A 27,074-nucleotide genomic window follows, 5' to 3' on the forward strand; every position below is an offset into this window, starting at 1 on the left:
TACCCCTTGCTGTTGCTCCCCATTTTACAACAGGCACATCTACAAGCTTACTCTGGCCAATCCTCCTGAAGCGATACGCTAATATCTGTTGACATAAAGACTTTCACAGTACTCCTGCCGGGAGCGTTTCGACTTTGCCGATGTATTTCGCCTATTGACGAGGCGTTTGGCTACCTTAAGAGAGTCATAGTTACTCCTGCCAGTGTCTCTCCGTTAAACCACAGTCACATCTACCATTTTCCTCTGCCCCTTTCACCAGACGCGATACGCCATTATTTGTCGACATTATGACTTTCACAGTACTCCTGCTAGGGGCTCCTCCAGTTTACCAATGTATTTCGCCTGTTGACGAGGCATTTGGCTACCTTAAGAGAGTCATACTTACTCCTGTCAGTTGCTCCCAGTTTTACCACAGTCACATTTTCAATCTTATTCTGGCCAGTTCACCCGAGGCGATACGCCATTATCAGTCAACCTAAAGAATTTCACAGTACTCCTGCCGGGAGCTTCTCGAGTTTGCCGATGCATTTCGATTGTTGACGAGGCATTTGGATAAATTAAGAGAGTCATAGTTTCACCTTGCTGTTGCTCCCCATTTTACAACAGGCACATTAACAAGCTTACTCTGGCCAATTCTCCTGAAGCGATATGCTAATACCTGTTGACATAAAGACTTACACAGTACTCCTGCCGGGAGCTTTTCGACTTTGCCGATGTATTTCGCCTATTCACGAGGCGTTTGGCTACCTTATAAGAGTCATAGTTACTCCTTCCAGTGTCTCTCCGTTAAACCACAGTCACATATACAATTTTCCTCTGCCCCTTTCACCAGACGCGATACGATATTATTTATCGACATAATGACTTTCACAGTACTCCTGCTAGGGGCTCCTCCAGTTTACCAAAGTATTTCGCCTGTAGAAGAGGCATTTGGCTACCTTAAGAGTGTCATAGATACTCCTGACAGTTGCTCCCCGTTTTACCACAGTCACATTTTCAATCTTATTCTGGCCAGTTCACCTGAAGCGATACGCCATTATCAGTCATCCTAAAGAATTTCACAGTACTCCTGCCGGGAGCTTCTCGGGTATGCCGATGTATTTCGCGTGTTGACGAGGCATTTGGATGCCTTAAGAGAGTCATAGTTACTCCTTGCTGTTGCTCCCCATTTTACAACAGGCACATCTACAAGCTTACTCTGGCCAGTTCTCTTGAAGCGATACGCTAATATCTGTTGACATAAAGACTTTCACAGTACTCCTGCCGGGAGCTTCTCGACTTTGCCGATGTATTTCGCATATTGACGAGGCATTGGGCTACCTTAAGAGAGACATAGTTACTCCTGCCAGTGCCTCTCCGTTAAACCACATTCACATATACAATTTTCTTCTGCCCCTTTCACCAGACGCGATACGATATTATTTATCGACATTATGACTTTCACAGTACTCCTGCTAGGGGCTCCTCCAGTTTACCAAAGTATTTCGCCTGTAGAAGAAGCATTTGGCTACCTTAAGAGAGTCATACTTACTCCTATCAGTTGCTCCCCGTTTTACCACAGTCACATTTTCAATCTTATTCTGGCCAGTTCACCTGAAGCGATACGCCATTATCAGTCAACCTAAAGAATATCACAGTACTCCTGCTGCGAGCTTCTCGAGTTTGCCGATGTATTTCGCCTGTTGACGAGGCATTTGGATACCTTAAGAGAGTCATAGTTACCCCTTGCTGTTGCTCCCCATTTTACAACAGGCACATCTACAAGCTTACTCTGGCCAGTTCTCTTGAAGCGATACGCTAATATCTGTTGACATAAAGACTTTCACAGTACTCCTGCTGGGAGCTTCTCGACTTTGCCGATGTATTTCGCCTATTGACGAGGCATTGGGCTACCTTAAGAGAGTCATAGTTACTCGTGCCAGTGTCTCTCCGTTAAACCACATTCACATATACAATTTTCCTCAGCCCCTTTCACCAGACGCGATAAGATATTATTTATCGACATTATGACTTTCACAGTACTCCTGCTAGGGGCTCCTCCAGTTTACCAATGTATTTCGCCTGTTGACGAGGCATTTGGCTACCTTAAGAGAGTCATACTTACTCCTGTCAGTTGCTCCCAGTTTTACCACAGTCACATTTTCAATCTTATTCTGGCCAGTTCACCCGAAGCGATACGCCATTATCAGTCAACCTAAAGAATATCACAGTACTCCTGCCGGGAGCTTCTCGAGTTTGCCGATGTATTTCGCCTGTTGACGAGGCATTTGGATACCTTAAGAGAGTCATAGTTACCCCTTGCTGTTGCTCCCCATTTTACAACAGGCACATCTACAAGCTTACTCTGGCCAGTTCTCTTGAAGCGATACGCTAATATCTGTTGACATAAAGACTTTCACAGTACTCCTGCCGGGAGCTTCTCGACTTTGCCGATGTATTTCGCATATTGACGAGGCATTGGGCTACCTTAAGAGAGACATAGTCACTCCTGCCAGTGCCTCTCCGTTAAACCACATTCACATATACAATTTTCCTCTGCCCCTTTCACCAGACGCGATACGATATTATTTATCGACATTATGACTTTCACAGTACTCCTGCTAGGGGTTCCTACAGTTTACCAAAGTATTTCGCCTGTAGAAGAAGCATTTGGCTACCTTAAGAGAGTCATACTTACTCCTATCAGTTGCTCCTCGTTTTACCACAGTCACATTTTCAATCTTATTCTGGCCAGTTCACCTGAAGCGATACTCCATTATCAGTCAACCTAAGGAATATCACAGTACCCCTGCCGGGAGATTCTCGAGTTTGCCGATGTATTTCGCCTGTTGACGAGGCATTTGGATACCTTAAGAGAGTCATAGTTACCCCTTGCTGTTGTTCCCCATTTTACAACAGGCACATCTACAAGCTTACTCTGGCCAATTCTCCTGAGGCGATACGCTAATATCTGTTGACATAAAGACTTTCACAGTACTCCTGCCGGGAGCTTCTCGACTTTGCCGATGTATTTCGCCTATTGACGAGGCATTGGGCTACATTAAGAGAGTCATAGTTACTCCTTCCAGTGTCTCTCCGTTAAACCACAGTCACATCTACCATTTTCCTCTGCCCCTTTCACCAGACGCGATACGCCATTATTTGTCGACATTATGACTTTCACAGTACTCCTGTTAGGGACTCCTCCAGTTTACCAATGTATTTCGCCTGTTGACGAGGCATTTGGCTACCTTAAGAGAGTCATACTTACTCCTGTCAGTTGCTCCCAGTTTTACCACAGTCACATTTTCAATCTTATTCTGGCCAGTTCACCTGAAGCGATACGCCATTATCAGTCAACCTAAAGAATTTCACAGCACTCCTGCCGGGAGCTTCTCGAGTATGCCGATGTATTTCGCGTGTTGACGAGGCATTCGGATACCTTAAGAGAGTCATAGTTACCCCTTGCTGTTGCTCCCCATTTTACAACAGGCACATCTACAAGCTTACTCTGGCCAGTTCTCTTGAAGCGATACGCTAATATCTGTTGACATAAAGACTTTCACAGTACTCCTGCCGGGAGCTTCTCGACTTTGCCGATGTATTTCGCCTATTGACGAGGCATTGGGCGACCTTAAGAGAGTCATAGTTACTCCTGCCAGTGTCTCTCCGTTAAACCACATTCACATATTCAATTTTCCTCTGCCCCTTTCACCAGACGCGATACGATATTATTTATCGACATTATGACTTTCACAGTACTCCTGCTAGGGGCTCCTCCAGTTTACCAAAGTATTTCGCCTGTAGAAGAGGCATTTGGCTACCTTAAGAGAGTCATAGATACTACTGTCAGTTGCTCCTCGTTTTACCAAAGTCACATTCTCAATCTTATTCTGGCCAGTTTACCTGAAGCGATACGCCATTATCAGTCAACCTAAAGAATATCACAGTACTCCTGCCGGGAGCTTCTCGTGTTTGCCGATGTATTTCGCCTGTTGACGAGGCATTTGGATACCTTAAGAGAGTCATAGTTACCCCTTGCTGTTGCTCCCCATTTTACAACAGGCACATCTACAAGCTTACTCTGGCCAATCCTCCTGAAGCGATACGCTAATATCTGTTGACATAAAGACTTTCACAGTACTCCCGCCGGGAGCGTTTCGACTTTGCCGATGTATTTCGCCTATTGACGAGGCGTTTGGCTACCTTAAGAGAGTCATAGTTACTCCTTCCAGTGTCTCTCCGTTAAACCACAGTCACATATACAATTTTCCTCTGCCCCTTTCACCAGACGCGATACGATATTATTTATCGACATAATGACTTTCACAGTACTCCTGCTAGGGGCTCCTCCAGTTTACCAAAGTATTTCGCCTGTAGAAGAGGCATTTGGCTACCTTAAGAGTGTCATAGATACTCCTGACAGTTGCTCCCCGTTTTACCACAGTCACATTTTCAATCTTATTCTGGCCAGTTCACCTGAAGCGATACGCCATTATCAGTCAACCTAAAGAATTTCACAGTACTCCTGCCGGGAGCTTCTCGGGTATGCCGATGTATTTCGCGTGTTGACGAGGCATTTGGATGCCTTAAGAGAGTCATAGTTACTCCTTGCTGTTGCTCCCCATTTTACAACAGGCACATCTACAAGCTTACTCTGGCCAGTTCTCTTGAAGCGATACGCTAATATCTGTTGACATAAAGACTTTCACAGTACTCCTGCCGGGAGCTTCTCGACTTTGCCGATGTATTTCGCATATTGACGAGGCATTGGGCTACCTTAAGAGAGACATAGTTACTCCTGCCAGTGCCTCTCCGTTAAACCACATTCACATATACAATTTTCCTCTGCCCCTTTCACCAGACGCGATACGATATTATTTATCGACATTATGACTTTCACAGTACTCCTGCTAGGGGCTCCTCCAGTTTACCAAAGTATTTCGCCTGTAGAAGAAGCATTTGGCTACCTTAAGAGAGTCATACTTACTCCTATCAGTTGCTCCCCGTTTTACCACAGTCACATTTTCAATCTTATTCTGGCCAGTTCACCTGAAGCGATACGCCATTATCAGTCAACCTAAAGAATATCACAGTACCCCTGCCGGGAGGTTCTCGAGTTTGCCGATGTATTTCGCCTGTTGACGAGGCATTTGGATACCTTAAGAGAGTCATAGTTACCCCTTGCTGTTGCTCCCCATTTTACAACAGGCACATCTACAAGCTTACTCTGGCCAGTTCTCTTGAAGCGATACGCTAATATCTGTTGACATAAAGACTTTCACAGTACTCCTGCCGGGAGCTTCTCGACTTTGCCGATGTATTTCGCCTATTGACGAGGCATTGGGCGACCTTAAGAGAGTCATAGTTACTCCTGCCAGTGTCTCTCCGTTAAACCACATTCACATATACAATTTTCCTCTGCCCCTTTCACCAGACGCGATACGATATTATTTATCGACATTATGACTTTCACAGTACTCCTGCTAGGGGCTCCTCCAGTTTACCAAAGTATTTCGCCTGTAGAAGAGGCATTTGGCTACCTTAAGAGAGTCATAGATACTCCTGTCAGTTGCTCCCCGTTTTACCAAAGTCACATTCTCAATCTTATTCTGGCCAGTTCACCTGAAGCGATACGCCATTATCAGTCAACCTAAAGAATATCACAGTACTCCTGCCGGGAGCTTCTCGAGTTTGCCGATGTATTTCGCCTGTTGACGAGGCATTTGGATACCTTAAGAGAGTCATAGTTACCCCTTGCTGTTGCTCCCCATTTTACAACAGGCACATCTACAAGCTTACTCTGGCCAGTTCTCTTGAAGCGATACGCTAATATCTGTTGACATAAAGACTTTCACAGTACTCCTGCTGGGAGCTTCTCGACTTTGCCGATGTATTTCGCCTATTGACGAGGCATTGGGCTACCTTAAGAGAGTCATAGTTACTCCTGCCAGTGCCTCTCCGTTAAACCACATTCACATATACAATTTTCCTCTGCCCCTTTCACCAGACGCGATACGATATTATTTATCGACATTATGACTTTCACAGTACTCCTGCTAGGGGTTCCTACAGTTTACCAAAGTATTTCGCCTGTAGAAGAAGCATTTGGCTACCTTAAGAGAGTCATACTTACTCCTATCAGTTGCTCCCCGTTTTACCACAGTCACATTTTCAATCTTATTCTGGCCAGTTCACCTGAAGCGATACTCCATTATCAGTCAACCTAAGGAATATCACAGTACCCCTGCAGGGAGATTCTCGAGTTTGCCGATGTATTTCGCCTGTTGACGAGGCATTTGGATACCTTAAGAGAGTCATAGTTACCTCTTGCTGTTGTTCCCCATTTTACAACAGGCACATCTACAAGCTTACTCTGGCCAATTCTCCTGAGGCGATACGCTAATATCTGTTGACATAAAGACTTTCACAGTACTCCTGCCGGGAGCTTCTCGACTTTGCCGATGTATTTCGCCTATTGACGAGGCATTGGGCTACCTTAAGAGAGTCATAGTTACTCCTTCCAGTGTCTCTCCGTTAAACCACAGTCACATCTACCATTTTCCTCTGCCCCTTTCACCAGACGCGATACGCCATTATTTGTCGACATTATGACTTTCACAGTACTCCTGTTAGGGACTCCTCCAGTTTACCAATGTATTTCGCCTGTTGACGAGGCATTTGGCTACCTTAAGAGAGTCATACTTACTCCTGTCAGTTGCTCCCAGTTTTACCACAGTCACATTTTCAATCTTATTCTGGCCAGTTCACCTGAAGCGATACGCCATTATCAGTCAACCTAAAGAATTTCACAGCACTCCTGCCGGGAGCTTCTCGAGTATGCCGATGTATTTCGCGTGTTGACGAGGCATTCGGATACCTTAAGAGAGTCATAGTTACCCCTTGCTGTTGCTCCCCATTTTACAACAGGCACATCTACAAGCTTACTCTGGCCAGTTCTCTTGAAGCGATACGCTAATATCTGTTGACATAAAGACTTTCACAGTACTCCTGCTGGGAGCTTCTCGACTTTGCCGATGTATTTCGCCTATTGACGAGGCATTGGGCTACCTTAAGAGAGTCATAGTTACTCCTGCCAGTGCCTCTCCGTTAAACCACATTCACATATACAATTTTCCTCTGCCCCTTTCACCAGACGCGATACGATATTATTTATCGACATTATGACTTTCACAGTACTCCTGCTAGGGGCTCCTCCAGTTTACCAAATATTTCGCCTGTAGAAGAGGCATTTGGCTACCTTAAGAGAGTCATAGATACTACTGTAAGTTGCTCCTCGTTTTACCAAAGTCACATTCTCAATCCTATTCTGGCCAGTTTACCTGAAGCGATACGCCATTATCAGTCAACCTAAAGAATATCACAGTACTCCTGCCGGGAGCTTCTCGTGTTTGCCGATGTATTTCGCCTGTTGACGAGGCATTTGGATACCTTAAGAGAGTCATAGTTACCCCTTGCTGTTGCTCCCCATTTTACAACAGGCACATCTACAAGCTTACTCTGGCCAGTTCTCTTGAAGCGATACGCTAATATCTGTTGACATAAAGACTTTCACAGTACTCCTGCTGGGAGCTTCTCGACTTTGCCGATGTATTTCGCCTATTGACGAGGCATTGGGCTACCTTAAGAGAGTCATAGTTACTCCTGCCAGTGTCTCTCCGTTAAACCACATTCACATATACAATTTTCCCCTGCCCCTTTCACCAGACGCGATACGATATTATTTATCGACATTATGACTTTCACAGAACTCCTGCTAGGGGCTCCTCCAGTTTACCAAAGTATTTCGCCTGTAGAAGAGGCATTTGGCTACCTTAAGAGAGTCATAGATACTCCTGTCAGTTGCTCCCCGTTTTACCTAAGTCACATTCTCAATCTTATTCTGGCCAGTTCACCTGAAGTGATACGCCATTATCTGTCAACCTAAAGAATATCACAGTACTCCTGCCGGGAGCATCTCGAGTTTGCCGATGTATTTCGCCTGTTGACGAGGCATTTGGATACCTTAAGAGAGTCATAGTTACCCCTTGCTGTTGCTCCCCATTTTACAACAGGCACATCTACAAGCTTACTCTGGCCAGTTCTCTGGAAGCGATACGCTAATATCTGTTGACATAAAGACTTTCACAGTACTCCTGCTGGGAGCTTCTCGACTTTGCCGATGTATTTCGCCTATTGACGAGGCGTTTGGCTACCTTAAGAGAGTCATAGTTACTCCTTCCAGTGTCTCTCCGTTAAACCACAGTCACATCTACCATTTTCCTCTGCCCCTTTCACCAGACGCGATACGCCATTATTTGTCGGCATTATGACTTTCACAGTACTCCTGTTAGGGGTTCCTCCAGTTTACCAATGTATTTCGCCTGTTGACGAGGCATTTAGCTACCTTAAGAGAGTCATACTTACTCCTGTCAGTTGCTCCCAGTTTTACCACAGTCACATTTTCAATCTTATTCTGGCCAGTTCACCTGAAGCGATACGCCATTATCAGTCAACCTAAAGAATTTCACAGCACTCCTGCCGGGAGCTTCTCGAGTATGCCGATGTATTTCGCGTGATGACGCGGCATTCGGATGCCTTAAGAGAGTCATAGTTACTCCTTGCTGTTGCTCCCCATTTTACAACAGGCACATCTACAAGCTTACTCTGGCCAGTTCTCTTGAAGCGATACGCTAATATCTGTTGACATAAAGACTTTCACAGTACTCCTGCCGGGAGCTTCTCGACTTTGCCGATGTATTTCGCCTATTGACGAGGCATTGGGCTACCTTAAGAGAATCATAGTTACTCCTGCCAGTGTCTCTCCGTTAAACCACATTCACATATACAATTTTCCTCTGCCCCTTTCACCAGACGCGATACGATATTATTTATCGACATTATGACTTTCACAGTACTCCTGCTAGGGGCTCCTCCAGTTTACCAAAGTATTTCGCCTGTAGAAGAGGCATTTGGCTACCTTAAGAGAGTCATAGTTACTCCTGTCAGTTGCTCCTCGTTTTACCAAAGTCACATTCTCAATCTTATTCTGGCCAGTTCACCTGAAGCGATACGCCATTATCAGTCAACCTAAAGAATATCACAGTACTCCTGCCGGGAGCTTCTCGAGTTTGCCGATGTATTTCGCCTGTTGACGAGGCATTTAGATACCTTAAGAGAGTCATAGTTACCCCTTGCTGTTGCTCCCCATTTTACAACAGGCACATCTACAAGCTTACTCTGGCCAATCCTCCTGAAGCGATACGCTAATATCTGTTGACATAAAGACTTTCACAGTACTCCTGCCGTGAGCGTTTCGACTTTGCCGATGTATTTCGCCTATTGACGAGGCGTTTGGCTACCTTAAGAGAGTCATAGTTACTCCTGCCAGTGTCTCTCCGTTAAACCACAGTCACATCTACCATTTTCCTCTGCCCCTTTCACCAGACGCGATACGCCATTATTTGTCGACATTATGACTTTCACAGTACTCCTGCTAGGGGCTCCTCCAGTTTACCAATGTATATCGCCTGTTGACGAGGCATTTGGCTACCTTAAGAGAGTCATACTTACTCCTGTCAGTTGCTCCCAGCTTTACCACAGTCACATTTTCAATCTTATTCTGGCCAGTTCACCCGAGGCGATACGCCATTATCAGTCAACCTAAAGAATATCACAGTACTCCTGCCGGGAGCTTCTCGAGTTTGCCGATGTATTTCGCCTGTTGACGAGGCATTTGGATACCTTAAGAGAGTCATAGTTACCCCTTGCTGTTGCTCCCCATTTTACAACAGGCACATCTACAAGCTTACTCTGGCCAGTTCTCTTGAAGCGATACGCTAATATCTGTTGACATAAAGACTTTCACAGTACTCCTGCTGGGAGCTTCTCGACTTTGCCGATGTATTTCGCCTATTGACGAGGCATTGGGCTACCTTAAGAGAGCCATAGTTACTCCTGCCAGTGTCTCTCCGTTAAACCACATTCACATATACAATTTTCCTCTGCCCCTTTCACCAGACGCGATACGATATTATTTATCGACATTAAGACTTTCACAGAACTCCTGCTAGGGGCTCCTCCAGTTTACCAAAGTATTTCGCCTGTAGAAGAGGCATTTGGCTACCTTAAGAGAGTCATAGATACTCCTGTCAGTTGCTCCCCGTTTTACCACAGTCACATTTTCAATCTAATTCTGGCCAGTTCACCTGAAGCGATACGCCATTATCAGTCAACCTAAAGAATTTCACAGTACCCCTGCCGGGAGCTTCTCGAGTATGCCGATGTATTTCGCTTGTTGACGAGGCATTCGGATGCCTTAAGAGAGTCATAGTTACTCCTTGCTGTTGCTCCCCATTTTACAAGAGGCACATCTACAAGCTTACTCTGGCCAGTTCTCTTGAAGCGATACGCTAATATCTGTTGACATAAAGACTTTCATAGTACTCCTGCCGGGAGCTTCTCGACTTTGCCGATGTATTTCGCCTATTGACGAGGCATTGGGCTGCCTTAAGAGAATCATAGTTACTCCTGCCAGTGTCTCTCCGTTAAACCACATTTACATATACAATTTTCCTCTGCCCCTTTCACCAGACGCGATACGATATTATTTATCGACATTATGACTTTCACAGTACTCCTGCTAGGGGCTCCTCCAGTTTACCAAAGTATTTCGCCTGTAGAAGAGGCATTTGGCTACCTTAAGAGAGTCATAGATACTCCTGTCAGTTGCTCCCCGTTTTACCAAAGTCACATTCTCAATCTTATTCTGGCCAGTTCACCTGAAGCGATACGCCATTATCAGTCAACCTAAAGAATATCACAGTACTCCTGCCGGGAGCTTCTCGAGTTTGCCGATGTATTTCGCCTGTTGACGAGGCATTTGGATACCTTAAGAGAGTCATAGTTACCCCTTGCTGTTGCTCCCCATTTTACAACAGGCACATCTACAAGCTTACTCTGGCCAATCCTCCTGAAGCGATACGCTAATATCTGTTGACATAAAGACTTTCACAGTACTCCTGCCGGGAGCGTTTCGACTTTGCCGATGTATTTCGCCTATTGACGAGGCGTTTGGCTACCTTAAGAGAGTCATAGTTACTCCTGCCAGTGTCTCTCCGTTAAACCACAGTCACATCTACCATTTTCCTCTGCCCCTTTCACCAGACGCGATACGCCATTATTTGTCGACATTATGACTTTCACAGTACTCCTGCTAGGGGCTCCTCCAGTTTACCAATGTATTTCGCCTGTTGACGAGGCATTTGGCTACCTTAAGAGAGTCATACTTACTCCTGTCAGTTGCTCCCAGTTTTACCACAGTCACATTTTCAATCTTATTCTGGCCAGTTCACCCGAGGCGATACGCCATTATCAGTCAACCTAAAGAATTTCACAGTACTCCTGCCGGGAGCTTCTCGAGTTTGCCGATGCATTTCGATTGTTGACGAGGCATTTGGATAAATTAAGAGAGTCATAGTTTCACCTTGCTGTTGCTCCCCATTTTACAACAGGCACATTAACAAGCTTACTCTGGCCAATTCTCCTGAAGCGATATGCTAATACCTGTTGACATAAAGACTTACACAGTACTCCTGCCGGGAGCTTTTCGACTTTGCCGATGTATTTCGCCTATTCACGAGGCGTTTGGCTACCTTATAAGAGTCATAGTTACTCCTTCCAGTGTCTCTCCGTTAAACCACAGTCACATATACAATTTTCCTCTGCCCCTTTCACCAGACGCGATACGATATTATTTATCGACATAATGACTTTCACAGTACTCCTGCTAGGGGCTCCTCCAGTTTACCAAAGTATTTCGCCTGTAGAAGAGGCATTTGGCTACCTTAAGAGTGTCATAGATACTCCTGACAGTTGCTCCCCGTTTTACCACAGTCACATTTTCAATCTTATTCTGGCCAGTTCACCTGAAGCGATACGCCATTATCAGTCATCCTAAAGAATTTCACAGTACTCCTGCCGGGAGCTTCTCGGGTATGCCGATGTATTTCGCGTGTTGACGAGGCATTTGGATGCCTTAAGAGAGTCATAGTTACTCCTTGCTGTTGCTCCCCATTTTACAACAGGCACATCTACAAGCTTACTCTGGCCAGTTCTCTTGAAGCGATACGCTAATATCTGTTGACATAAAGACTTTCACAGTACTCCTGCCGGGAGCTTCTCGACTTTGCCGATGTATTTCGCATATTGACGAGGCATTGGGCTACCTTAAGAGAGACATAGTTACTCCTGCCAGTGCCTCTCCGTTAAACCACATTCACATATACAATTTTCCTCTGCCCCTTTCACCAGACGCGATACGATATTATTTATCGACATTATGACTTTCACAGTACTCCTGCTAGGGGCTCCTCCAGTTTACCAAAGTATTTCGCCTGTAGAAGAAGCATTTGGCTACCTTAAGAGAGTCATACTTACTCCTATCAGTTGCTCCCCGTTTTACCACAGTCACATTTTCAATCTTATTCTGGCCAGTTCACCTGAAGCGATACGCCATTATCAGTCAACCTAAAGAATATCACAGTACCCCTGCCGGGAGGTTCTCGAGTTTGCCGATGTATTTCGCCTGTTGACGAGGCATTTGGATACCTTAAGAGAGTCATAGTTACCCCTTGCTGTTGCTCCCCATTTTACAACAGGCACATCTACAAGCTTACTCTGGCCAGTTCTCTTGAAGCGATACGCTAATATCTGTTGACATAAAGACTTTCACAGTACTCCTGCCGGGAGCTTCTCGACTTTGCCGATGTATTTCGCCTATTGACGAGGCATTGGGCGACCTTAAGAGAATCATAGTTACTCCTGCCAGTGTCTCTCCGTTAAACCACATTCACATATACGATTTTCCTCTGCCCCTTTCACCAGACGCGATACGATATTATTTATCGACATTATGACTTTCACAGTACTCCTGCTAGGGGCTCCTCCAGTTTACCAAAGTATTTCGCCTGTAGAAGAGGCATTTGGCTACCTTAAGAGAGTCATAGATACTCCTGTCAGTTGCTCCCCGTTTTACCAAAGTCACATTCTCAATCTTATTCTGGCCAGTTCACCTGAAGCGATACGCCATTATCAGTCAACCTAAAGAATATCACAGTACTCCTGCTGCGAGCTTCTCGAGTTTGCCGATGTATTTCGCCTGTTGACGAGGCATTTGGATACCTTAAGAGAGTCATAGTTACCCCTTGCTGTTGCTCCCCATTTTACAACAGGCACATCTACAAGCTTACTCTGGCCAGTTCTCTTGAAGCGATACGCTAATATCTGTTGACATAAAGACTTTCACAGTACTCCTGCTGGGAGCTTCTCGACTTTGCCGATGTATTTCGCCTATTGACGAGGCATTGGGCTACCTTAAGAGAGTCATAGTTACTCGTGCCAGTGTCTCTCCGTTAAACCACATTCACATATACAATTTTCCTCTGCCCCTTTCACCAGACGCGATAAGATATTATTTATCGACATTATGACTTTCACAGTACTCCTGCTAGGGGCTCCTCCAGTTTACCAATGTATTTCGCCTGTTGACGAGGCATTTGGCTACCTTAAGAGAGTCATACTTACTCCTGTCAGTTGCTCCCAGTTTTACCACAGTCACATTTTCAATCTTATTCTGGCCAGTTCACCCGAAGCGATACGCCATTATCAGTCAACCTAAAGAATATCACAGTACTCCTGCCGGGAGCTTCTCGAGTTTGCCGATGTATTTCGCCTGTTGACGAGGCATTTGGATACCTTAAGAGAGTCATAGTTACCCCTTGCTGTTGCTCCCCATTTTACAACAGGCACATCTACAAGCTTACTCTGGCCAGTTCTCTTGAAGCGATACGCTAATATCTGTTGACATAAAGACTTTCACAGTACTCCTGCCGGGAGCTTCTCGACTTTGCCGATGTATTTCGCATATTGACGAGGCATTGGGCTACCTTAAGAGAGACATAGTCACTCCTGCCAGTGCCTCTCCGTTAAACCACATTCACATATACAATTTTCCTCTGCCCCTTTCACCAGACGCGATACGATATTATTTATCGACATTATGACTTTCACAGTACTCCTGCTAGGGGTTCCTACAGTTTACCAAAGTATTTCGCCTGTAGAAGAAGCATTTGGCTACCTTAAGAGAGTCATACTTACTCCTATCAGTTGCTCCTCGTTTTACCACAGTCACATTTTCAATCTTATTCTGGCCAGTTCACCTGAAGCGATACTCCATTATCAGTCAACCTAAGGAATATCACAGTACCCCTGCCGGGAGATTCTCGAGTTTGCCGATGTATTTCGCCTGTTGACGAGGCATTTGGATACCTTAAGAGAGTCATAGTTACCCCTTGCTGTTGTTCCCCATTTTACAACAGGCACATCTACAAGCTTACTCTGGCCAATTCTCCTGAGGCGATACGCTAATATCTGTTGACATAAAGACTTTCACAGTACTCCTGCCGGGAGCTTCTCGACTTTGCCGATGTATTTCGCCTATTGACGAGGCATTGGGCTACATTAAGAGAGTCATAGTTACTCCTTCCAGTGTCTCTCCGTTAAACCACAGTCACATCTACCATTTTCCTCTGCCCCTTTCACCAGACGCGATACGCCATTATTTGTCGACATTATGACTTTCACAGTACTCCTGTTAGGGACTCCTCCAGTTTACCAATGTATTTCGCCTGTTGACGAGGCATTTGGCTACCTTAAGAGAGTCATACTTACTCCTGTCAGTTGCTCCCAGTTTTACCACAGTCACATTTTCAATCTTATTCTGGCCAGTTCACCTGAAGCGATACGCCATTATCAGTCAACCTAAAGAATTTCACAGCACTCCTGCCGGGAGCTTCTCGAGTATGCCGATGTATTTCGCGTGTTGACGAGGCATTCGGATACCTTAAGAGAGTCATAGTTACCCCTTGCTGTTGCTCCCCATTTTACAACAGGCACATCTACAAGCTTACTCTGGCCAGTTCTCTTGAAGCGATACGCTAATATCTGTTGACATAAAGACTTTCACAGTACTCCTGCCGGGAGCTTCTCGACTTTGCCGATGTATTTCGCCTATTGACGAGGCATTGGGCGACCTTAAGAGAGTCATAGTTACTCCTGCCAGTGTCTCTCCGTTAAACCACATTCACATATTCAATTTTCCTCTGCCCCTTTCACCAGACGCGATACGATATTATTTATCGACATTATGACTTTCACAGTACTCCTGCTAGGGGCTCCTCCAGTTTACCAAAGTATTTCGCCTGTAGAAGAGGCATTTGGCTACCTTAAGAGAGTCATAGATACTACTGTCAGTTGCTCCTCGTTTTACCAAAGTCACATTCTCAATCTTATTCTGGCCAGTTTACCTGAAGCGATACGCCATTATCAGTCAACCTAAAGAATATCACAGTACTCCTGCCGGGAGCTTCTCGTGTTTGCCGATGTATTTCGCCTGTTGACGAGGCATTTGGATACCTTAAGAGAGTCATAGTTACCCCTTGCTGTTGCTCCCCATTTTACAACAGGCACATCTACAAGCTTACTCTGGCCAATCCTCCTGAAGCGATACGCTAATATCTGTTGACATAAAGACTTTCACAGTACTCCCGCCGGGAGCGTTTCGACTTTGCCGATGTATTTCGCCTATTGACGAGGCGTTTGGCTACCTTAAGAGAGTCATAGTTACTCCTTCCAGTGTCTCTCCGTTAAACCACAGTCACATATACAATTTTCCTCTGCCCCTTTCACCAGACGCGATACGATATTATTTATCGACATAATGACTTTCACAGTACTCCTGCTAGGGGCTCCTCCAGTTTACCAAAGTATTTCGCCTGTAGAAGAGGCATTTGGCTACCTTAAGAGTGTCATAGATACTCCTGACAGTTGCTCCCCGTTTTACCACAGTCACATTTTCAATCTTATTCTGGCCAGTTCACCTGAAGCGATACGCCATTATCAGTCAACCTAAAGAATTTCACAGTACTCCTGCCGGGAGCTTCTCGGGTATGCCGATGTATTTCGCGTGTTGACGAGGCATTTGGATGCCTTAAGAGAGTCATAGTTACTCCTTGCTGTTGCTCCCCATTTTACAACAGGCACATCTACAAGCTTACTCTGGCCAGTTCTCTTGAAGCGATACGCTAATATCTGTTGACATAAAGACTTTCACAGTACTCCTGCCGGGAGCTTCTCGACTTTGCCGATGTATTTCGCATATTGACGAGGCATTGGGCTACCTTAAGAGAGACATAGTTACTCCTGCCAGTGCCTCTCCGTTAAACCACATTCACATATACAATTTTCCTCTGCCCCTTTCACCAGACGCGATACGATATTATTTATCGACATTATGACTTTCACAGTACTCCTGCTAGGGGCTCCTCCAGTTTACCAAAGTATTTCGCCTGTAGAAGAAGCATTTGGCTACCTTAAGAGAGTCATACTTACTCCTATCAGTTGCTCCCCGTTTTACCACAGTCACATTTTCAATCTTATTCTGGCCAGTTCACCTGAAGCGATACGCCATTATCAGTCAACCTAAAGAATATCACAGTACCCCTGCCGGGAGGTTCTCGAGTTTGCCGATGTATTTCGCCTGTTGACGAGGCATTTGGATACCTTAAGAGAGTCATAGTTACCCCTTGCTGTTGCTCCCCATTTTACAACAGGCACATCTACAAGCTTACTCTGGCCAGTTCTCTTGAAGCGATACGCTAATATCTGTTGACATAAAGACTTTCACAGTACTCCTGCCGGGAGCTTCTCGACTTTGCCGATGTATTTCGCCTATTGACGAGGCATTGGGCGACCTTAAGAGAGTCATAGTTACTCCTGCCAGTGTCTCTCCGTTAAACCACATTCACATATACAATTTTCCTCTGCCCCTTTCACCAGACGCGATACGATATTATTTATCGACATTATGACTTTCACAGTACTCCTGCTAGGGGTTCCTACAGTTTACCAAAGTATTTCGCCTGTAGAAGAAGCATTTGGCTACCTTAAGAGAGTCATACTTACTCCTATCAGTTGCTCCCCGTTTTACCACAGTCACATTTTCAATCTTATTCTGGCCAGTTCACCTGAAGCGATACTCCATTATCAGTCAACCTAAGGAATATCACAGTACCCCTGCAGGGAGATTCTCGAGTTTGCCGATGTATTTCGCCTGTTGACGAGGCATTTGGATACCTTAAGAGAGTCATAGTTACCTCTTGCTGTTGTTCCCCATTTTACAACAGGCACATCTACAAGCTTACTCTGGCCAATTCTCCTGAGGCGATACGCTAATATCTGTTGACATAAAGACTTTCACAGTACTCCTGCCGGGAGCTTCTCGACTTTGCCGATGTATTTCGCCTATTGACGAGGCATTGGGCTACCTTAAGAGAGTCATAGTTACTCCTTCCAGTGTCTCTCCGTTAAACCACAGTCACATCTACCATTTTCCTCTGCCCCTTTCACCAGACGCGATACGCCATTATTTGTCGACATTATGACTTTCACAGTACTCCTGTTAGGGACTCCTCCAGTTTACCAATGTATTTCGCCTGTTGACGAGGCATTTGGCTACCTTAAGAGAGTCATACTTACTCCTGTCAGTTGCTCCCAGTTTTACCACAGTCACATTTTCAATCTTATTCTGGCCAGTTCACCTGAAGCGATACGCCATTATCAGTCAACCTAAAGAATTTCACAGCACTCCTGCCGGGAGCTTCTCGAGTATGCCGATGTATTTCGCGTGTTGACGAGGCATTCGGATACCTTAAGAGAGTCATAGTTACCCCTTGCTGTTGCTCCCCATTTTACAACAGGCACATCTACAAGCTTACTCTGGCCAGTTCTCTTGAAGCGATACGCTAATATCTGTTGACATAAAGACTTTCACAGTACTCCTGCTGGGAGCTTCTCGACTTTGCCGATGTATTTCGCCTATTGACGAGGCATTGGGCTACCTTAAGAGAGTCATAGTTACTCCTGCCAGTGCCTCTCCGTTAAACCACATTCACATATACAATTTTCCTCTGCCCCTTTCACCAGACGCGATACGATATTATTTATCGACATTATGACTTTCACAGTACTCCTGCTAGGGGCTCCTCCAGTTTACCAAATATTTCGCCTGTAGAAGAGGCATTTGGCTACCTTAAGAGAGTCATAGATACTACTGTAAGTTGCTCCTCGTTTTACCAAAGTCACATTCTCAATCCTATTCTGGCCAGTTTACCTGAAGCGATACGCCATTATCAGTCAACCTAAAGAATATCACAGTACTCCTGCCGGGAGCTTCTCGTGTTTGCCGATGTATTTCGCCTGTTGACGAGGCATTTGGATACCTTAAGAGAGTCATAGTTACCCCTTGCTGTTGCTCCCCATTTTACAACAGGCACATCTACAAGCTTACTCTGGCCAGTTCTCTTGAAGCGATACGCTAATATCTGTTGACATAAAGACTTTCACAGTACTCCTGCTGGGAGCTTCTCGACTTTGCCGATGTATTTCGCCTATTGACGAGGCATTGGGCTACCTTAAGAGAGTCATAGTTACTCCTGCCAGTGTCTCTCCGTTAAACCACATTCACATATACAATTTTCCCCTGCCCCTTTCACCAGACGCGATACGATATTATTTATCGACATTATGACTTTCACAGAACTCCTGCTAGGGGCTCCTCCAGTTTACCAAAGTATTTCGCCTGTAGAAGAGGCATTTGGCTACCTTAAGAGAGTCATAGATACTCCTGTCAGTTGCTCCCCGTTTTACCTAAGTCACATTCTCAATCTTATTCTGGCCAGTTCACCTGAAGTGATACGCCATTATCTGTCAACCTAAAGAATATCACAGTACTCCTGCCGGGAGCATCTCGAGTTTGCCGATGTATTTCGCCTGTTGACGAGGCATTTGGATACCTTAAGAGAGTCATAGTTACCCCTTGCTGTTGCTCCCCATTTTACAACAGGCACATCTACAAGCTTACTCTGGCCAGTTCTCTGGAAGCGATACGCTAATATCTGTTGACATAAAGACTTTCACAGTACTCCTGCTGGGAGCTTCTCGACATTGCCGATGTATTTCGCCTATTGACGAGGCGTTTGGCTACCTTAAGAGAGTCATAGTTACTCCTTCCAGTGTCTCTCCGTTAAACCACAGTCACATCTACCATTTTCCTCTGCCCCTTTCACCAGACGCGATACGCCATTATTTGTCGGCATTATGACTTTCACAGTACTCCTGTTAGGGGTTCCTCCAGTTTACCAATGTATTTAGCCTGTTGACGAGGCATTTAGCTACCTTAAGAGAGTCATACTTACTCCTGTCAGTTGCTCCCAGTTTTACCACAGTCACATTTTCAATCTTATTCTGGCCAGTTCACCTGAAGCGATACGCCATTATCAGTCAACCTAAAGAATTTCACAGCACTCCTGCCGGGAGCTTCTCGAGTATGCCGATGTATTTCGCGTGATGACGCGGCATTCGGATGCCTTAAGAGAGTCATAGTTACTCCTTGCTGTTGCTCCCCATTTTACAACAGGCACATCTACAAGCTTACTCTGGCCAGTTCTCTTGAAGCGATACGCTAATATCTGTTGACATAAAGACTTTCACAGTACTCCTGCCGGGAGCTTCTCGACTTTGCCGATGTATTTCGCCTATTGACGAGGCATTGGGCTACCTTAAGAGAATCATAGTTACTCCTGCCAGTGTCTCTCCGTTAAACCACATTCACATATACAATTTTCCTCTGCCCCTTTCACCAGACGCGATACGATATTATTTATCGACATTATGACTTTCACAGTACTCCTGCTAGGGGCTCCTCCAGTTTACCAAAGTATTTCGCCTGTAGAAGAGGCATTTGGCTACCTTAAGAGAGTCATAGTTACTCCTGTCAGTTGCTCCTCGTTTTACCAAAGTCACATTCTCAATCTTATTCTGGCCAGTTCACCTGAAGCGATACGCCATTATCAGTCAACCTAAAGAATATCACAGTACTCCTGCCGGGAGCTTCTCGAGTTTGCCGATGTATTTCGCCTGTTGACGAGGCATTTGGATACCTTAAGAGAGTCATAGTTACCCCTTGCTGTTGCTCCCCATTTTACAACAGGCACATCTACAAGCTTACTCTGGCCAATCCTCCTGAAGCGATACGCTAATATCTGTTGACATAAAGACTTTCACAGTACTCCTGCCGTGAGCGTTTCGACTTTGCCGATGTATTTCGCCTATTGACGAGGCGTTTGGCTACCTTAAGAGAGTCATAGTTACTCCTGCCAGTGTCTCTCCGTTAAACCACAGTCACATCTACCATTTTCCTCTGCCCCTTTCACCAGACGCGATACGCCATTATTTGTCGACATTATGACTTTCACAGTACTCCTGCTAGGGGCTCCTCCAGTTTACCAATGTATATCGCCTGTTGACGAGGCATTTGGCTACCTTAAGAGAGTCATACTTACTCCTGTCAGTTGCTCCCAGCTTTACCACAGTCACATTTTCAATCTTATTCTGGCCAGTTCACCCGAGGCGATACGCCATTATCAGTCAACCTAAAGAATATCACAGTACTCCTGCCGGGAGCTTCTCGAGTTTGCCGATGTATTTCGCCTGTTGACGAGGCATTTGGATACCTTAAGAGAGTCATAGTTACCCCTTGCTGTTGCTCCCCATTTTACAACAGGCACATCTACAAGCTTACTCTGGCCAGTTCTCTTGAAGCGATACGCTAATATCTGTTGACATAAAGACTTTCACAGTACTCCTGCTGGGAGCTTCTCGACTTTGCCGATGTATTTCGCCTATTGACGAGGCATTGGGCTACCTTAAGAGAGCCATAGTTACTCCTGCCAGTGTCTCTCCGTTAAACCACATTCACATATACAATTTTCCTCTGCCCCTTTCACCAGACGCGATACGATATTATTTATCGACATTAAGACTTTCACAGAACTCCTGCTAGGGGCTCCTCCAGTTTACCAAAGTATTTCGCCTGTAGAAGAGGCATTTGGCTACCTTAAGAGAGTCATAGATACTCCTGTCAGTTGCTCCCCGTTTTACCACAGTCACATTTTCAATCTAATTCTGGCCAGTTCACCTGAAGCGATACGCCATTATCAGTCAACCTAAAGAATTTCACAGTACCCCTGCCGGGAGCTTCTCGAGTATGCCGATGTATTTCGCTTGTTGACGAGGCATTCGGATGCCTTAAGAGAGTCATAGTTACTCCTTGCTGTTGCTCCCCATTTTACAAGAGGCACATCTACAAGCTTACTCTGGCCAGTTCTCTTGAAGCGATACGCTAATATCTGTTGACATAAAGACTTTCATAGTACTCCTGCCGGGAGCTTCTCGACTTTGCCGATGTATTTCGCCTATTGACGAGGCATTGGGCTACCTTAAGAGAATCATAGTTACTCCTGCCAGTGTCTCTCCGTTGAACCACATTCACATATACAATTTTCCTCTGCCCCTTTCACCAGACGCGATACGATATTATTTATCGACATTATGACTTTCACAGTACTCCTGCTAGGGGCTCCTCCAGTTTACCAATGTATTTCGCCTGTTGACGAGGCATTTGGCTACCTTAAGAGAGTCATACTTACTCCTGTCAGTTGCTCCCAGTTTTACCACAGTCACATTTTCAATCTTATTCTGGCCAGTTCACCCGAAGCGATACGCCATTATCAGTCAACCTAAAGAATATCACAGTACTCCTGCCGGGAGCTTCTCGAGTTTGCCGATGCATTTCGCCTGTTGACGAGGCATTTGGATAAATTAAGAGAGTCATAGTTTCACCTTGCTGTTGCTCCCCATTTTACAACAGGCACATTAACAAGCTTACTCTGGCCAATTCTCCTGAAGCGATATGCTAATACCTGTTGACATAAAGACTTACACAGTACTCCTGCCGGGAGCTTTTCGACTTTGCCGATGTATTTCGCCTATTGACGAGGCGTTTGGCTACCTTAAGAGAGTCATAGTTACTCCTTCCAGTGTCTCTCCGTTAAACCACAGTCACATATACAATTTTCCTCTGCCCCTTTCACCAGACGCGATACGATATTATTTATCGACATTATGACTTTCACAGTTCGCCTGCTAGGGGCTCCTCCAGTTTACCAAAGTATTTCGCCTGTAGAAGAGGCATTTGGCTACCTTAAGAGTGTCATAGATACTCCTGACAGTTGCTCCCCGTTTTACCACAGTCACATTTTCAATCTTATTCTGGCCAGTTCACCTGAAGCGATACGCCATTATCAGTCAACCTAAAGAATATCACAGTACTCCTGCCGGGAGCTTCTCGAGTTTGCCGATGTATTTCGCCTGTTGACGAGGCATTTGGATACCTTAAGAGAGTCATAGTTACCCCTTGCTGTTGCTCCCCATTTTACAACAGGCACATCTACAAGCTTACTCTGGCCAGTTCTCTTGAAGCGATACGCTAATATCTGTTGACATAAAGACTTTCACAGTACTCCTGCCGGGAGCTTCTCGACTTTGCCGATGTATTTCGCATATTGACGAGGCATTGGGCTACCTTAAGAGAGACATAGTCACTCCTGCCAGTGCCTCTCCGTTAAACCACATTCACATATACAATTTTCCTCTGCCCCTTTCACCAGACGCGATACGATATTATTTATCGACATTATGACTTTCACAGTACTCCTGCTAGGGGTTCCTACAGTTTACCAAATTATTTCGCCTGTAGAAGAAGCATTTGGCTACCTTAAGAGAGTCATACTTACTCCTATCAGTTGCTCCCCGTTTTACCACAGTCACATTTTCAATCTTATTCTGGCCAGTTCACCTGAAGCGATACGCCATTATCAGGCAACCTAAAGAATTTCACAGCACTCCTGCCGGGAGCTTCTCGAGTATGCCGATGTATTTCGCGTGTTGACGAGGCATTCGGATGCCTTAAGAGAGTCATAGTTACTCCTTGCTGTTGCTCCCCATTTTACAACAGTTACATCTACAAGCTTACTCTGGCCAGTTCTCTTGAAGCGATACGCTAATATCTGTTGACATAAAGACTTTCACAGTACTCTTGCCGGGAGCTTCTCGACTTTGCCGATGTATTTCGCCTATTGACGAGGCATTGGGCTACCTTAAGAGAATCATAGTTACTCCTGCCAGTGTCTCTCCGTTAAAACCACATTCACATATACAATTTTCCTCTGCCCCTTTCACCAGACGCGATACGATATTATTTATCGACATTATGACTTTCACAGTACTCCTGCTAGGGGCTCCTCCAGTTTACCAAAGTATTTCGCCTGTAGAAGAGGCATTTGGCTACCTTAAGAGAGTCATACTTACTCCTGTCAGTTGCTCCCAGTTTTACCACAGTCACATTTTCAATCTTATTCTGGCCAGTTCACCCGAGGCGATACGCCATTATCAGTCAACCTAAAGAATTTCACAGTACTCCTGCCGGGAGCTTCTCGAGTTTGCCGATGCATTTCGCCTGTTGACGAGGCATTTGGATAAATTAAGAGAGTCATAGTTTCACCTTGCTGTTGCTCCCCATTTTACAACAGGCACATTAACAAGCTTACTCTGGCCAATTCTCCTGAAGCGATATGCTAATACCTGTTGACATAAAGACTTACACAGTACTCCTGCCGGGAGCTTTTCGACTTTGCCGATGTATTTCGCCTATTGACGAGGCGTTTGGCTACCTTAAGAGAGTCATAGTTACTCCTTCCAGTGTCTCTCCGTTAAACCACAGTCACATATACAATTTTCCTCTGCCCCTTTCACCAGACGCGATACGATATTATTTATCGACATAATGACTTTCACAGTACTCCTGCTAGGGGCTCCTCCAGTTTACCAAAGTATTTCGCCTGTAGAAGAGGCATTTGGCTACCTTAAGAGTGTCATAGATACTCCTGACAGTTGCTCCCCGTTTTACCACAGTCACATTTTCAATCTTATTCTGGCCAGTTCACCTGAAGCGATACGCCATTATCAGTGAACCTAAAGAATTTCACAGTACTCCTGCCGGGAGCTTCTCGGGTATGCCGATGTATTTCGCGTGTTGACGAGGCATTTGGATGCCTTAAGAGAGTCATAGTTACTCCTTGCTGTTGCTCCCCATTTTACAACAGGCACATCTACAAGCTTACTCTGGCCAGTTCTCTTGAAGCGATACGCTAATATCTGTTGACATAAAGACTTTCACAGTACTCCTGCCGGGAGCTTCTCGACTTTGCCGATGTATTTCGCATATTGACGAGGCATTGGGCTACCTTAAGAGAGACATAGTTACTCCTGCCAGTGCCTCTCCGTTAAACCACATTCACATATACAATTTTCCTCTGCCCCTTTCACCAGACGCGATACGATATTATTTATCGACATTATGACTTTCACAGTACTCCTGCTAAGGGCTCCTCCAGTTTACCAAAGCATTTCGCCTGTAGAAGAAGCATTTGGCTACCTTAAGAGAGTCATACTTACTCCTATCAGTTGCACCCCGTTTTACCACAGTCACATTTTCAATCTTATTCTGGCCAGTTCACCTGAAGCGATACGCCATTATCAGTCAACCTAAAGAATATCACAGTACCCCTGCCGGGAGGTTCTCGAGTTTGCCGATGTATTTCGCCTGTTGACGAGGCATTTGGATACCTTAAGAGAGTCATAGTTACCCCTTGCTGTTGCTCCCCATTTTACAACAGGCACATCTACAAGCTTACTCTGGCCAGTTCTCTTGAAGCGATACGCTAATATCTGTTGACATAAAGACTTTCACAGTACTCCTGCCGGGAGCTTCTCGACTTTGTCGATGTATTTCGCCTATTGACGAGGCATTGGGCGACCTTAAGTGAGTCATAGTTACTCCTGCCAGTGTCTCTCCGTTAAACCACATTCACATATACAATTTTCCTCTGCCCCTTTCACCAGACGCGATACGATATTATTTATCGACATTATGACTTTCACAGTACTCCTGCTAGGGGCTCCTCCAGTTTACCAAAGTATTTCGCCTGTAGAAGAGGCGTTTGGCTACCTTAAGAGAGTCATAGATACTCCTGTCAGTTGCTCCCCGTTTTACCATAGTCACATTCTCAATCTTATTCTGGCCAGTTCACCTGAAGCGATACGCCATTATCAGTCAACCTAAAGAATTTCACAGTACTCCTGCCGGGAGCTTCTCGAGTTTGCCGATGTATTTCGCCTGTTGACGAGGCATTTGGATACCTTAAGAGAGTCATAGTTACCCCTTGCTGTTGCTCCCCATTTTACAACAGGCACATCTACAAGCTTACTCTGGCCAGTTCTCTTGAAGCGATACGCTAATATCTGTTGACATAAAGACTTTCACAGTACTCCTGCTGGGAGCTTCTCGACTTTGCCGATGTATTTCGCCTATTGACGAGGCATTGGGCTACCTTAAGAGAATCATAGTTACTCCTGCCAGTGTCTCTCCGTTGAACCACATTCACATATACAATTATCCTCTGCCCCTTTCACCAGACGCGATACGATATTATTTATCGACTTTATGACTTTCACAGTACTCCTGCTAGGGGCTCCTCCAATTTACCAATGTATTTCGCCTGTTGACGAGGCATTTGGCTACCTTAAGAGAGTCATACTTACTCCTGTCAGTTGCTCCCAGTTTTACCACAGTCACATTTTCAATCTTATTCTGGCCAGTTCACCCGAAGCGATACGCCATTATCAGTCAACCTAAAGAATATCACAGTACTCCTGCCGGGAGCTTCTCGAGTTTGCCTATGCATTTCGCCTGTTGACGAGGCATTTGGATAAATTAAGAGAGTCTTAGTTTCACCTTGCTGTTGCTCCCCATTTTACAACAGGCACATTAACAAGCTTACTCTGGCCAATTCTCCTGAAGCGATATGCTAATACCTGTTGACATAAAGACTTACACAGTACTCCTGCCGGGAGCTTTTCGACTTTGCCGATGTATTTCGCCTATTGACGAGGCGTTTGGCTACCTTAAGAGAGTCATAGTTACTCCTTCCAGTGTCTCTCCGTTAAACCACAGTCACATATACAATTTTCCTCTGCCCCTTTCACCAGACGCGATAAGATATTTTTTATCGACATTATGACTTTCACAGTACTCCTGCTAGGGGCTCCTCCAGTTTACCAAAGTATTTCGCCTGTAGAAGAGGCATTTGGCTACCTTAAGAGTGTCATAGATACTCCTGACAGTTGCTCCCCGTTTTACCACAGTCACATTTTCAATCTTATTCTGGCCAGTTCACCTGAAGCGATACGCCATTATCAGTCAACCTAAAGAATATCACAGTACCCCTGCCGGGAAATTCTCGAGTTTGCCGATGTATTTCGCCTGTTGACGAGGCATTTGGATACCTTAAGAGAGTCATAGTTACCCCTTGCTGTTGCTCCCCATTTTACAACAGGCACATCTACAAGCTTACTCTGGCCAGTTCTCTTGAAGCGATACGCTAATATCTGTTGACATAAAGACTTTCACAGTACTCCTGCCGGGAGCTTCTCGACTTTGCCGATGTATTTCGCCTATTGACGAGGCATTGGGCGACCTTAAGAGAGTCATAGTTACTCCTGCCAGTGTCTCTCCGTTAAACCACATTCACATATACAATTTTCCTCTGCCCCTTTCACCAGACGCGATACGATATTATTTATCGACATTATGACTTTCACAGTACTCCTGCTAGGGGCTCCTCCAGTTTACCAAAGTATTTCGCCTGTAGAAGAGGCATTTGGCTAACTTAAGAGAGTCATAGATACTCCTGTCAGTTGCTCCCCGTTTTACCAAAGTCACATTCTCAATCTTATTCTGGCCAGTTCACCTGAAGCGATACGCCTTTATCAGTCAACCTAAAGAATTTCACAGTACTCCTGCCGGGAGCTTCTCGAGTTTGCCGATGTATTTCGCCTGTTGACGAGGCATTTGGATACCTTAAGAGAGTCATAGTTACCCCTTGCTGTTGCTCCCCATTTTACAACAGGCACATCTACAAGCTTACTCTGGCCAGTTCTCTTGAAGCGATACGCTAATATCTGTTGACATAAAGACTTTCACAGTACTCCTGCTGGGAGCTTCTCGACTTTGCCGATGT

This window comes from Schistocerca americana, chromosome X (assembly GCF_021461395.2).
Source record: "Schistocerca americana isolate TAMUIC-IGC-003095 chromosome X, iqSchAmer2.1, whole genome shotgun sequence".
NCBI lineage: Eukaryota > Metazoa > Arthropoda > Insecta > Orthoptera > Acrididae > Schistocerca > Schistocerca americana.